Source organism: Mandrillus leucophaeus, unplaced genomic scaffold (genome assembly GCF_000951045.1).
Source record: "Mandrillus leucophaeus isolate KB7577 unplaced genomic scaffold, Mleu.le_1.0 Scaffold77, whole genome shotgun sequence".
Classification (NCBI taxonomy): Eukaryota; Metazoa; Chordata; class Mammalia; order Primates; family Cercopithecidae; genus Mandrillus; species Mandrillus leucophaeus.
Window position 1 is genome coordinate 4,177,101 of NW_012108363.1, and position 12,115 is coordinate 4,189,215.

A 12,115-nucleotide genomic window follows, 5' to 3' on the forward strand; every position below is an offset into this window, starting at 1 on the left:
CATTTTTATTAACTGTCACTCACCAAAATACTGACTCCAATCCTAGAGCTATTTAATTTCAAGCTTTAAATTGATCTGGTATTCCCTGTGGGACTCTAATTGTGTCTAAACGGATGTGAGAGTTGAAAGACCAATAAGAGGCTTTTCTTGCTTTACGACATCTTATTTTTCCTCCCTCTGGTTGATGAAATGCCAGGGTGAAAGGGATAGCCAACTGGACTAAAGTACAAGTGCCACTCCAGTTATTTGGCAGACTGCCCAGTCAAGGTCCACCACAATACCACCATACATCCGCTTGGGGATGAACAAGGGCTGACTGATTGATAAGCTCTTGAAAATTTTTAAGCTCACCGTATCCCTTCAAGTCTCCAAGGAATGCTAAGTTTCCTCCCTGTCGTGAGAGACATGAAGTGAACTTAGTGTTGGGAGACAGAGGCTGGATGGCCCTTGGGGGTTGACCCGCAGGGTGCCGGACTTTGGGATATAGCAGAGAGAGGCTGGCACGACTTATTACTCCAGGCTGTAGAATCCTGCAAAAGAGCTACCATGCAGCCCACGCCTGGTCGACTGGAGGACCACCATAGTGGAAAGGGAACAATCTGGGCCTAATTTTTAAATCTCTTTAAGGATGTTATCATTAGGATAAACTGAGTAAAAGGCACACAGGATTTTTCTGTGGCATTTTATACAAATGTATGTGAATTTACAGTGATTTCAAAATAAAAAGTTTTGAAGAAATAAATGTTTTAATTATGAGATGTAAAAAATCTCCTTAAGAGATGCACAAAGAAGAAAAAATGAGAAGAAAAAGGCTTACACTAAAAATTAGAACTTGGGAGGAGTGTGGATCACAACCATGAGTTCAGATTTCGAGATGATTTACCCAAAGTCATATTCATGTGAGAGATGAACACAGCTTCTTCATTCTGAGGTTGCTCAAGTTGTCAACAGAAACCTGCTGCCAGTGATGACTCAAAACGTTCCCCAAGATTTGAAGGAATCCCACAATCCTCAGCAACAAACCACAGCTTGAGGTCTTTCCCCAAAAGCTCATGGTGGCAGTTCCTGCCGAGAGTCAAGTCAATCTGCAACCATTCCAAATCTCCCAGCCGTACTTTCCACCAATAAAGAAGACCAACCCGGGACAAGTGGCCTTGCCAAATGAGAGACTGGTGAACCACAAAAACACTTCCCAAAAAATCCACAGGGTCACAAAGTGGCAGAGCTGTCCATGACAGTTGATGAAGTTCCTCTTTTGGGTTCCACATATGCCTGACAGACTTCCTCCCTTTGTTTCAGCAGCCTCAGCTCCATTAACCACAGGTGGGCACCACTATGGACTAAGTGGGGTGGGGCATTCTGGCAGGAAGCAAATGGGTAAACAGTCAAAGAGAGTTTGTACTTCAGTTTGGAAAAAAGGCCTCTGGACACCCATCTAGAAGCCAGAACTTGATTTTCATCAGAAGACTTGAGTTTCATCTCTGCTCAGTTATTGTGGAAACTTACAAAAATTCTTTAACCTGTTTCCCCATCTCTGTTGGTGATAATAATACCTCTCAATAAATATTAAGATGACACCTCTCAAGAAATATTAAAATGCAGTGAGGTCATGGATATTCAAAAACTGGATTTTTCCTTTTCCTTAAGTCAGTGTTTCCCAAGGTGTAGCCTACAAACTATTAATGGTACATAAGAAAATTGTAGATTAAAATAGACTTTAAAATTTTAATCCTTATAAACTTGACTTAAAGGATATTAGAAAAAAAACATAACTAGCTTATCTACCTTGCTAAGATTAGGTTAAGTTTAAAACTGAGTCAAAATAAAATCTACATTAAAAAAAAATATTAGGTTAATAATTTCTAGCCGGGCACAGTGGCTCATGCCTGTAATCCCAGCACTTTGGGAAGCCAAGGCGGTCAGATCACTTGAGGTCAGGAGATTGGGACCAGCCTGGCCAACATAGTGAAACCATGTCTCTACCAAAAAAATATAAAAAATTAGCTGGGTGTGGTGGCGCCCACCTGTAATCCCAGCTACTTGGGAGGCTGAGGCAGAAGAATCACTTGAACCCAGGAGGTAGAGGTTGCAGGGAGCTGAAATCATGCCTCTGCACTCCAGCCTGGGTGACAGAGTGAGACTCTCTCTCAAAAAATAATAATAATGATAATAATAGTAAATTTAGTAAGTATATATGGCAGAAATAATAAAGACAATTGAAATTTGAGAAATAATGCTTCCACCTATAAGAACCAGGCCTGTGAACCTCATCCTTGGGCCTCCTGGAAGGAGGATCTTTAGGCATTTTGTATTTTATAATACAGTGTGCTCTTTGTAAGAACCCAGGGACACATTATTTCTGGACATAGTATTAGATGCAGTTGTACTTTTCCTAAACATTTGTCTTGTGGACATTGCAAAACTGTGTAATTGGTTGAGTTTCTCTATTTGCATTGACAACAAGAAAGCTTAAAGTCCAACTCAACTTGGGGCTAGTTGTCAAATACATATAGGACTGTGTCACATCCATTTATTTTTTTATTTTTTTTTATTTCAATAGTTTTGGGGGTACAGGTAGTTTTTGATTACATGGATCCATTCTTTAGTGGGGATTTCTGAGATTTTGATGCACCATCACCTGAGAAGTATACACTATACCCAATATATGTAGTCTTTTATTCCTCACCTCCCTCCCACTCTTCCCTCTAAGTCCCCAAAGTATTCTTATGCCTTTGCATCCTCATAGCTTAGCTCCCACTTACAAGTGAGAACATACAATATTTGGTTATCCATTTGTGAATTATTTCACTTAAGATAATGGCTTCCAGCTCCATCCGAGTTGCTGCAAAGTCCATTATTTTGTTCTGTTTTATGGCTGAGTAGTGTTCCATGGTGTAGCATATTCATTATTTATTAGCCTTATTTCTAACTCCATTTAATGTCCCTATCTTATCATTTTTGGGGGTTTTTTTCTACTTTATTTTATTTATTTTTGAAACAGAGTCTCACTCTGTCACCCAGGCTGGAGTGTAGTGGCGCAATCTTGACTCACTGCAACCTCCATCTCCCGGGCTAAAGCGATTCACCTGCCACAGTCACCCAAGTAGCTGAGACTACAGGCATGTGCCACCATGCCCGGCTTTTGTATTTTTAGTGGAGATGGGGTTTCACCATGTTGGCCAGGCTGGTCTCAAATGAACTCCTGGCCTCAAGTGATCCGCCCAGCTCGGTCTCCCAAAGCCCTGGGAATACAGGCATGAGTCACCACACCCAGCCTCTCTTCCACTTTTAACTTAAATCGTCTTCTTATATGTTTATATTCTTTTAAGCTATCTTAAATCTTATTTGAAATATGGCAAAATGTAAAGTTTTATATGTCCTAAGTTCATTTTCTTTTTTTGTTTATTAAGGATATATTTCTCTAAATTTGTCCCAAAATTCAAAGGATTGTTCTTTCTGAATCTTTCTGCATCCCTAGGTTAGTACGGATTTGAGTGTGCTTTGATAAGAGTGGAACAATCAATTATTTGGTATCATTTTGAAATTAATCCTTATCAAACACCCATTCTTTTCAGAGTTATGTCACTATAGTATAAAAAAGATAGTTATTAACTTGTTTCAGACCTGGGCAACCCCATGGACCTAAAGTAAAAAGGGAAGTGGGTTCTGTGGTGGAATTGAACTTCCTCCTTTTTCCTCAAAAGCCAGGATTTTACTGACAAAAACAACAACAACAAAAAAACCCAACCTAAAATGACACCAAAATCTGGTGTCAGAACATTCAGAATACCCTAAGAGGTGGGAAACTATTTTATTCATAGTTCATATACTGAGTCTCCTAAGCCAGTAGACTTTTCATGACCTAGCTCCTTGTACCTAGCAATGTTTTCTCCAGTGAGAAAAGATTTGACGTTTACTTTGGATTAACTCCTACACTTTTTTAGTATCTTGGTTACATATTTTTTCTGAGCCTCATTTTCTCCCTGTAAAATAAAGATAATTTTTATTCTTCCTACTTCAATATAAAGTCACAATGAAATATTAGTCAGGATTCTCAGTTACATGTGACAAAAATTCAACTCAAATTAACCAAGAGCATAGCTAGATGGCGGTGGCAGTGGAGTTATTAGAAGTTATTTAGCTGAAGATTGAACAGCCAAAACAGTGCATAAAGATGGAGCTCAGAGACCAGAAATGGAAATGCCACCTTTCTTTCCTTGTGTCTCTCATTTCTATTTCAACCCCACAGGGCACCTCATTCTTTCTTAGAATAGACCAACCAGGAACGTGGCCACCCAGAGCTCTAGAACGTCAAATCTTACAACACAAAAGCAAAACCCATAGAAGCATTGAGATTCACTTTTTCTAGTCTCAAACTCAAATATCCTACCAATTGATAGAATTGACTAATCCTGGGTCAGGTACTTATCACTGAACTCACCAATGTGGACATAAGTTTGAGTATTCTGATTAGCCTGGACTAAATCAAGTGCCTGTCTCTGAGCCAATCAACACTGTCTAGGAGAAAGAGCTCTAAAAAGATGGCAGCTCCCATTCAAGTCACATGATTACAGTGAAAAGCAGCAGCATTTTCGCAGAGAAACAGAAGATGGAAACAGGTGGACTCTTATGGGCAGAAAAAAAAGAGAGACGTATAGGTTTCTAAAATCAGGATGATTAGACACATATAGTACCTGGTTTCCAAGTGACTCAAGACTCATACCAAGTGCCAACTACTCCAAGAATCCTTTCCTGATAACTATTTTCAATTATAAAACCCTTCCCTCACTGGCCTACCCATTATAGTTACGCAAAATATAACTTCCACTCAGTTACATTTAAGTTCTCATTTGATTATATATTATATTAAATTGCTTTCTAACAAACTATTTTAAATTCGTCTTCTTCATTTGGTTATTCCCTGATGATAGAAATCAGCTATTTCTTGCTGGTCATAGTGATCGTGTTAATTTATTTTCGCTCCCAGGAAGGATAGTTGCATTTTACCTGGGTCTATCACAGGCAAAGTCTTAACCCAAAGGAGTGACTGTGACACTGAGAATGTTAAACATATACAACAGAACATCTTTGGGGTTCTACACTCAGGTCCAAATGTTGTGAGATCATTAATATAACCCTTCTACATTAATATATTCATTGTCATCATCTATTTTGGGCTGCTGATAGACCTAAGGCAATTATACATGCAGAATATATTATCTGGGAAGAGGTAGGTAGCGTTGTGTTGTGGTAAACACCACAAGCTCTGAAGTCAAACAGACCTGAATTTGGCCTGAGTTCTTCCACTTACTTGTGTGACTGGAGACAAATTACTCCACATCTCTGAACATCAGTTTCCTCACTATAAGGTGAATGTAGTAATAGTATCGCCCTCAGGAAGCTGTTTTGAACATCAAATGAGATAAGGTATTCAAAGCTTTTGCTGTGCTACTTGGTACACAATAATTACTCAATAAATGGCAGCATTCTTTTAAAGGTTCTAAGTCAAATATTAAGTCCCATTTCCCCAAAAACATACATATCCATCAAAACATAGGATACAACTTGCAGTTAGAAAATGTGATAATTGTACCTAAACTCTATGTCAAAGGGGCTACAAAATAATAATAGTATCGTCAAGCATATTCCTATGTAAACTGTAAAATCTTTTGCCAAGATAGATTTGTACTGTGGTAGTCTTACAAAACTTTATTAAATTTATCAAAGTTGTTTAACTAAGACTCCCTAAAAAGTTCCCACATAGGCATGTGAAATAATAACAACTATCTCTTCCCAACCCCTGGAGAGTACTATGGAACCACAGAAGACTATTTGGATAAGAAATCAACCTTTCCTGATACGCTTCTGAGAATTTGAGGTTGTTTTGTGCTGGAGTGTAACATAGCCTAACCTGGTTAATAAAGAACTTTTAAATTTTTTCCCCAGGCACCCACTTAGAATGACCTTTCCAGCACTCCCCTCCCCGCAATGCTCTAGATATTTGCTTAGTGCTTTCTCCACCAAAACCTACCCACCCATATCCCATGTCATCAGTGACAATGAGTTCATATATTAATTACTGCTCACATACTAATGGCAACAGAAGTGTAAAAATGTTATCCTTTCTAGGAACAAATGCTCATGTTTTAGCTGGAGCCAAACACAACAAAATGTCCAATATGTTCACAACAAAACTTCTCCTGAGAATTTTTATCACCAAGGAAGTCCAAATAGAAAGAAATTTGGGACAAGCAGTACATTTTCTGACTATAATATCAAAAATGTCTATGATGGGTTTATATACTTCATAAAGTACTTTTACACCCAGTATCTCAGGGGCAATAATTATTATTCCACTATACCATTAAAGGAATCTAGGCTTAGAAAGTTTCATTTGGTTGCCCATGGTCACATGGCTAATAAGTGGCAGATTCAGAACTATTTAATCCAGATCTTCTGATGCCAAGTACAGAATCCATCACTCAAGTATTTATAAATCATCTACCATGTACCACACATTTTGTGGGCTTTGGAGATACAGAAGTAAATAAAACAGAACAAAAAATCCTTATCCTCATGAAATTTATATTCTAGAGAGAAAAGAAAACTTGGTAGCCAAACAATAAATAAACATGTAAATTAATTTTGTGTCAGTTGGGAAGTATCATTATGAAGAAAAATAGAATCAAAGTATGGGTGATAGTGCTAGAGAATGCCATTTTATACAGCGTAGTCATGGAAGGTCTTTCCAAAAAAGGTGCATTTCAGCTCAAACCTGAATGAAGGAAGAGTAAAACTCTTTTGGCTATTTAAAGTATAAACATTCCAGATAGGGGCGGCAGCAAGGGCAAAGGCTGTGAGACAGGAGTGTGTTTGATGTTGTTGAGGAACAGTAAGGAGGCCAGTGTGGTTGGAGCAAGGTGGATAAGGGAACAAATTGTAGGAGTTGACAGCAATTAGGGAATAGGGGCAGATCATGGAGAAATGAGTGTGCCAAGGTAAAGATTTTGGGCGTTACCATGAATGAAATGAGAGCACTTTGGGCATGAGGAAGACTGGGTAGTCTGAGAGGAGCTAGCAGTGTGACAATCAATCAGTCAACAAATTGATTAACTAACTAATTATTTTGGGGAATCCAACTAAAGTCATGCTCATAGGGCAACTTGTAACCTTAAAATGAATATGTTAAGAAAGAAGAAAGGCTGGGGAAGAAACAATGATCTATGCTTTCATCTCAAGAAGTCAGGCATAGACTAATAAATTAAACATATGGTAGATTACATGTATTGATTTGTAAATACCAAATATAACAAATTTATGATATTGGGTATCATCCATGTGCCAGTTCTGTTCAAATTGATCTACTGATACAATGTAATCCTAATAAAATGTCAATAGGATTTGTATGAAAATTGACAGGCTGACTCTAAAATTGATATGGAAATGTGAAGGACCAACGATAATCAAGACATTCTGAAAGAGAAAAAATAAGACAGAATGACTGCTTCTACTCATTAGAAGATTTATTTTAGTCCAGGTGCGGTGGCTCACCCCTGTAACCCCAGCACTTTGGAAGGCTGAGGCAGGCAGATCATCTGAGGTCAGGAGTTCGAGGCCAGTCTGGCCAACATAGTGAAACCCCCATATCTATTAAAAACACAAAAATTAGCCCAGTGTGGCGGCACATGCCTGTAAGCCCAGCTAATCTAGAGGCTGAGGGAGAAGAATTGCTTGAACTCAGGAGGAGGAGTTTGCAGTGAGCCGAGATCGCACCACTGCACTCCAGCCTGGGTGACAAAGTGAGACTCCATCTCAAAAAAAAAAAAAAGATTTATTTTAAGATTTTAACATAACATAGTATTGGCACAAGAGTAGACCAGTAGATCAATGGAGAAGAAGAGATAACTCATGAATGTATAGATGCTTGTCTAATGATGAGTCACTGCAAACTAGTGGACAAAAAAACAATCTTTTCAATAAGTAGTACTCATTTAACTGCATATCCACATAAGAAAAATGAAACTTGACCTTTACTTCACATTACACATAAAAATCAAGTCTATGTGAATTATATATCTAAATCTGAAAGACAAACCAATAATGCTTCAGAAAGGAAGCATTATCCTATGGTAATAGGAGAATATCTTCATAACTTTGCAGTGTGGAAATAGTTTTTATTTTTTATTATCTTGTATATTTTGAGACAGGATCTTGCTCTGTTGGCCAGGCTGGAGTGCAGTAGTGCCATCATGGTTCACTGTAGCTTCAACCTCTTGGGCTCAAGAAGATGCCCCCACCTCAGTCTCCCAGGTAGCTAGGACTACAGGCACGAGCCACCACGCCTGGTTAATTTTTAAATTTTTTATAGAGATGGGGTCTCCCTATGTTGTCCAGGCTGGTCTCGAGCTCCTGGGCTCAAGTAATCCTCCTGCCTCAGCCTCCAAATGTGCTGGGATGTGAGCCAGGCCAGGAAACAGTTTTTAAATAAAACAATACTAACCTGAAACAAAAGGATTAATAAATTAGCCTAAATCAAATGTAAGAACTTCTGGTCATCAAAACCTACCATGAAGAGAGTGAAACAGCAAGTCCCTGAGTGGGAGAAAATATTTGCCACACATGTAACTGATAAAGAGCTCATGCCAAAACTAAGGGCTTCTACAAATCAATAAGGTAAGACAGCCAATGGACAAATGGATTAGAAACTTAGCATAACTGATAGACTGACAACGTGCCTGGCCTCAAAAATAATCAGGGATATACAAATTTAAATGAGAATGAAATAACATTACAACCTCATCAGAATTACTGAAATGTAAAAACTACTCATTCTTTTAATTTATTTTTGGCAAAGGTGTAAAGCAAAGGAAACCCTCATGTGCTTACTTGTAGGAACATGTGTTTATACCCACTTTGGAAACCAGTTTGGTATGTCTACCAAAGTTGAACATACAAATTACCCTATGAGCTGGTTGTTTCATTCCTAGAGAGGTATATCAAAAAGAAATGCATAGCCTGTAACTCCAGCATTTTGGGAGGCCAAGGCAGGAGAATCATTTGAGCCCAGGAGTTCAAGACAAGCCTGGGCAATAGAGTGATACCTCTGTCTCTATAAAAAATTTAAAAATTAACCGAGTGTGGTTGTACATACCTGTAGTCCCAGCTACTCAGAAAGCTGAGGTGGGAAGGCTACTTGAACTCAGGAGTTTGAGGCTGCACTGAGTCATGATCGTATCACTGCATTCCAGCCTGGGCAACAGAGTGAGATCCTATCTCAAAAAACAAAAAAGAAAAAAAGAAAGAAAAGGAAAAGGAAACGTGTATGTATATTTGCCAAAAGAAATGTACAAAGATGATATGTCAGTATAATTTGTTATAACCAAAAACTCAAAATAAACCCAATGTTCATCAGCAGGAGAATATATAAATAATGACATATAATCCTACATTAACTTAACTGTTTGAATATGGAAGTGACTTGGAGCCACATAAATAAATCTTGCTGACCTCAATAAAATATATCCTCAACTCCCCTATGCTCAGAGTCTAAGGCTTGGACAAATGTCAAAAAACATCAATAGCTATTTCATTACCACTCAACAAAAGACAAAATGTGAAGGCAGGAAAGTCAGAGTAGAAAGCACCACCACCTTAAGTGACTATGGTCAAAATATTCTCCTTATGTAAAATTTACAAAAACACATAAAAATGATGACAAATGACCATATGAACACTTGACTGGGCACTCCACCCCACCTTAGGGCTTTGGAAGAGGTCTGTGTAAATAAGGGCCCCTATAGCTTATGCTGTATTGTCTTAATGGTAAATCCAACTCTGGTTACAAGTGAGATGATCACTTTCAGAGGAAGAGAAGGATACAGATTGGGCCGTGGCACAGATGGGACATCTGGAGTACTTGGCAACGTTCCATTTCTTGAACTGAGTAGTGAATGCATACGTGTTTGTTTTGTGATAATTTATTGAGCTGTACATTTATACTTTGTGCATTTTTCTATATGTGTGCTACGTTTAAAATTTTTTAAAGCTTAAAAGGTAACTATAAAAGGTGATAGATATGTTAATTTATTTGACTGTAGTAATCATTTCACTATGTAAAAGGATATTAAAATATTATGTTGTATGCCTAAAGTATATACAAATAAAAAATTGTTCAATAATTTAAAAAGTAAAATGTTTAAAATTACTTTCCCAAAATAAAGTAATTAAACTTCCTAAAGTGGCTAATTAGCAAGGCTTGCTATTTTACACATTTAACATATTGGAGAGACAGTTTGCAAGCATTATTTCTTTGGAATCAGATAAACCAGGTTCACCTCCCAACTTGCATCACTGAATAACTCTATAAAGTTGCACCATTCAATATGGTAACCACCAGCCATAGTGGCTATTAGGCACTTGAAATGTAATTATTTCAATTTAAGGGGTGCTAAACACCATGCTCCTAAATAACCAATCGGTCAAAGAAACAATCAAAAGAGAAATTAGAAGTACTTTGAGAAAGAAGATAATAAAGATATGACATACCAAAACCTAAGTAATGTAGCTGGATCACTGCTCAGAGGACAATTTAGAACTGTAAATGCATATATTTAAAAAAGAAGAAAGACCTCTAAGCAATAACCTAACCTTAAAACACTGGAAGAAGAAAAGCAAATGAAACTGAAAGCAAGCATAAGGATGGACATTATAAAGATTAGAATAGAAAATGATAAAATAGAGGATAAAGAAACCATTACAAAAATTGATGAAATCAAAAACTGGTTCTTTTGATCAATTTTGATCAACAAAATTGACAAACCTTTAATTAGACTGCTGAGAAGAAAAGAGAGAAAACTCAAATTACTAGAACCGGAAACAAAAGATGGAACATTACTACCAACCTTATAGAAATAAAAAGGATTATAAAGGATTCAAAATAATTATAATATTCTTATGAACAATTACATGTCAATAAATTAAATAACTTCAACCATCTTAGACCAACAATCTCAGTAGACCTCTAACAAGTAAAGAAATTGAATTTGTGATCAAAAAATTACCCACAAAGAAAAGCTTAAGACCAAATGGCTTCACTGCTGAATTGTACCAAACGTTTAAAGAAGAACTAATGTCAATTTTTCACAAGCTCTTCCAAGAAAATAAAAGAGGAGGAAACACTTCTTAACTTATTCTATGAAATTAGTATTACCCTGATACCAAAACCAGACAAACACATCTCAAAAAAAAAAAACTACTGACCAAAATCTCTTAAGAACATGGAGGCACAAATTCTGAACAAAGTACTAGCAAACTAAATCCAGCAACATACAAAAAGACTGCATTTCATAACCAAGTGAGACTCATCCCTGGAATGAAAGATTGGTTGGTTTAACATCGAGAAATGGATCAATATAATACACCATATCAACAGAATAAAAAACAAAAGACACATAATCTTCTCAATAGATGCTTTAAAAAGATTTTACAAAACCCAAAACTCTCCTATAATATTAAAAAGAATAAGAACTCAAAAAACCTAGGAATGGCAGGGAATTTCCTCAACCTAATAAAGAGAATCTGTGAAAAAACTCACAGCTAACATCATACTTAGTGATGAAAAACTGGATGTTTTCCCCTAAGATCAGAAACAAGACAAGAATATCTATTCTCACCACTTCTATTTAACATTATACTGAAAGTATTGGCCAGTGCAATTAGACAGCCAAAAAAAAAAAAAAAAAAAAAGGAATTTAAAGGTATTCAGATCGGGGAAAAGAGAAGTAAAATTATCTCTATTCAAACATGACATAATCTTGAATATAAAACATTCTAAGACCAGCAAGAAATTATTTGAGTCAACAAGTATAATTTATCAGGGTTTCCAGAGAAACAGAACCAAGAGAATGTATATATATTATACACACACACACACACACATACACACACACACACACACAGAGACAGAAAAAGATATTTATTATAAGAAATTCGCTCATGTGATTATGGAAGCTGACTAGTCCTAAAATCTGAAGCCTACAAGCTGGGGACCAAGGGGAGATAATGGCTTAGTTCTAGTCCTAGTCCAAATGTCTGAGAACCAGGAAAGTTAATTTTT

General features: G+C 37.0%; 1 long non-coding RNA gene across 1 annotated transcript in view; it reads right to left on the reverse strand.

The window, feature by feature from the left end:
* Positions 1-731: 731 nt before the first annotated feature.
* Positions 732-12,115, reverse strand: part of LOC105529522 — a 30,558-nt gene continuing 19,174 nt past the window's right edge. The window contains exons 4-5 of the long non-coding RNA XR_001004525.1: positions 9,152-9,269; positions 732-1,359 (exon numbers count right to left, since the gene is read on the reverse strand). This is a non-coding gene — a long non-coding RNA (uncharacterized LOC105529522). The remainder of the gene's footprint in view (positions 1,360-9,151; positions 9,270-12,115) is intronic.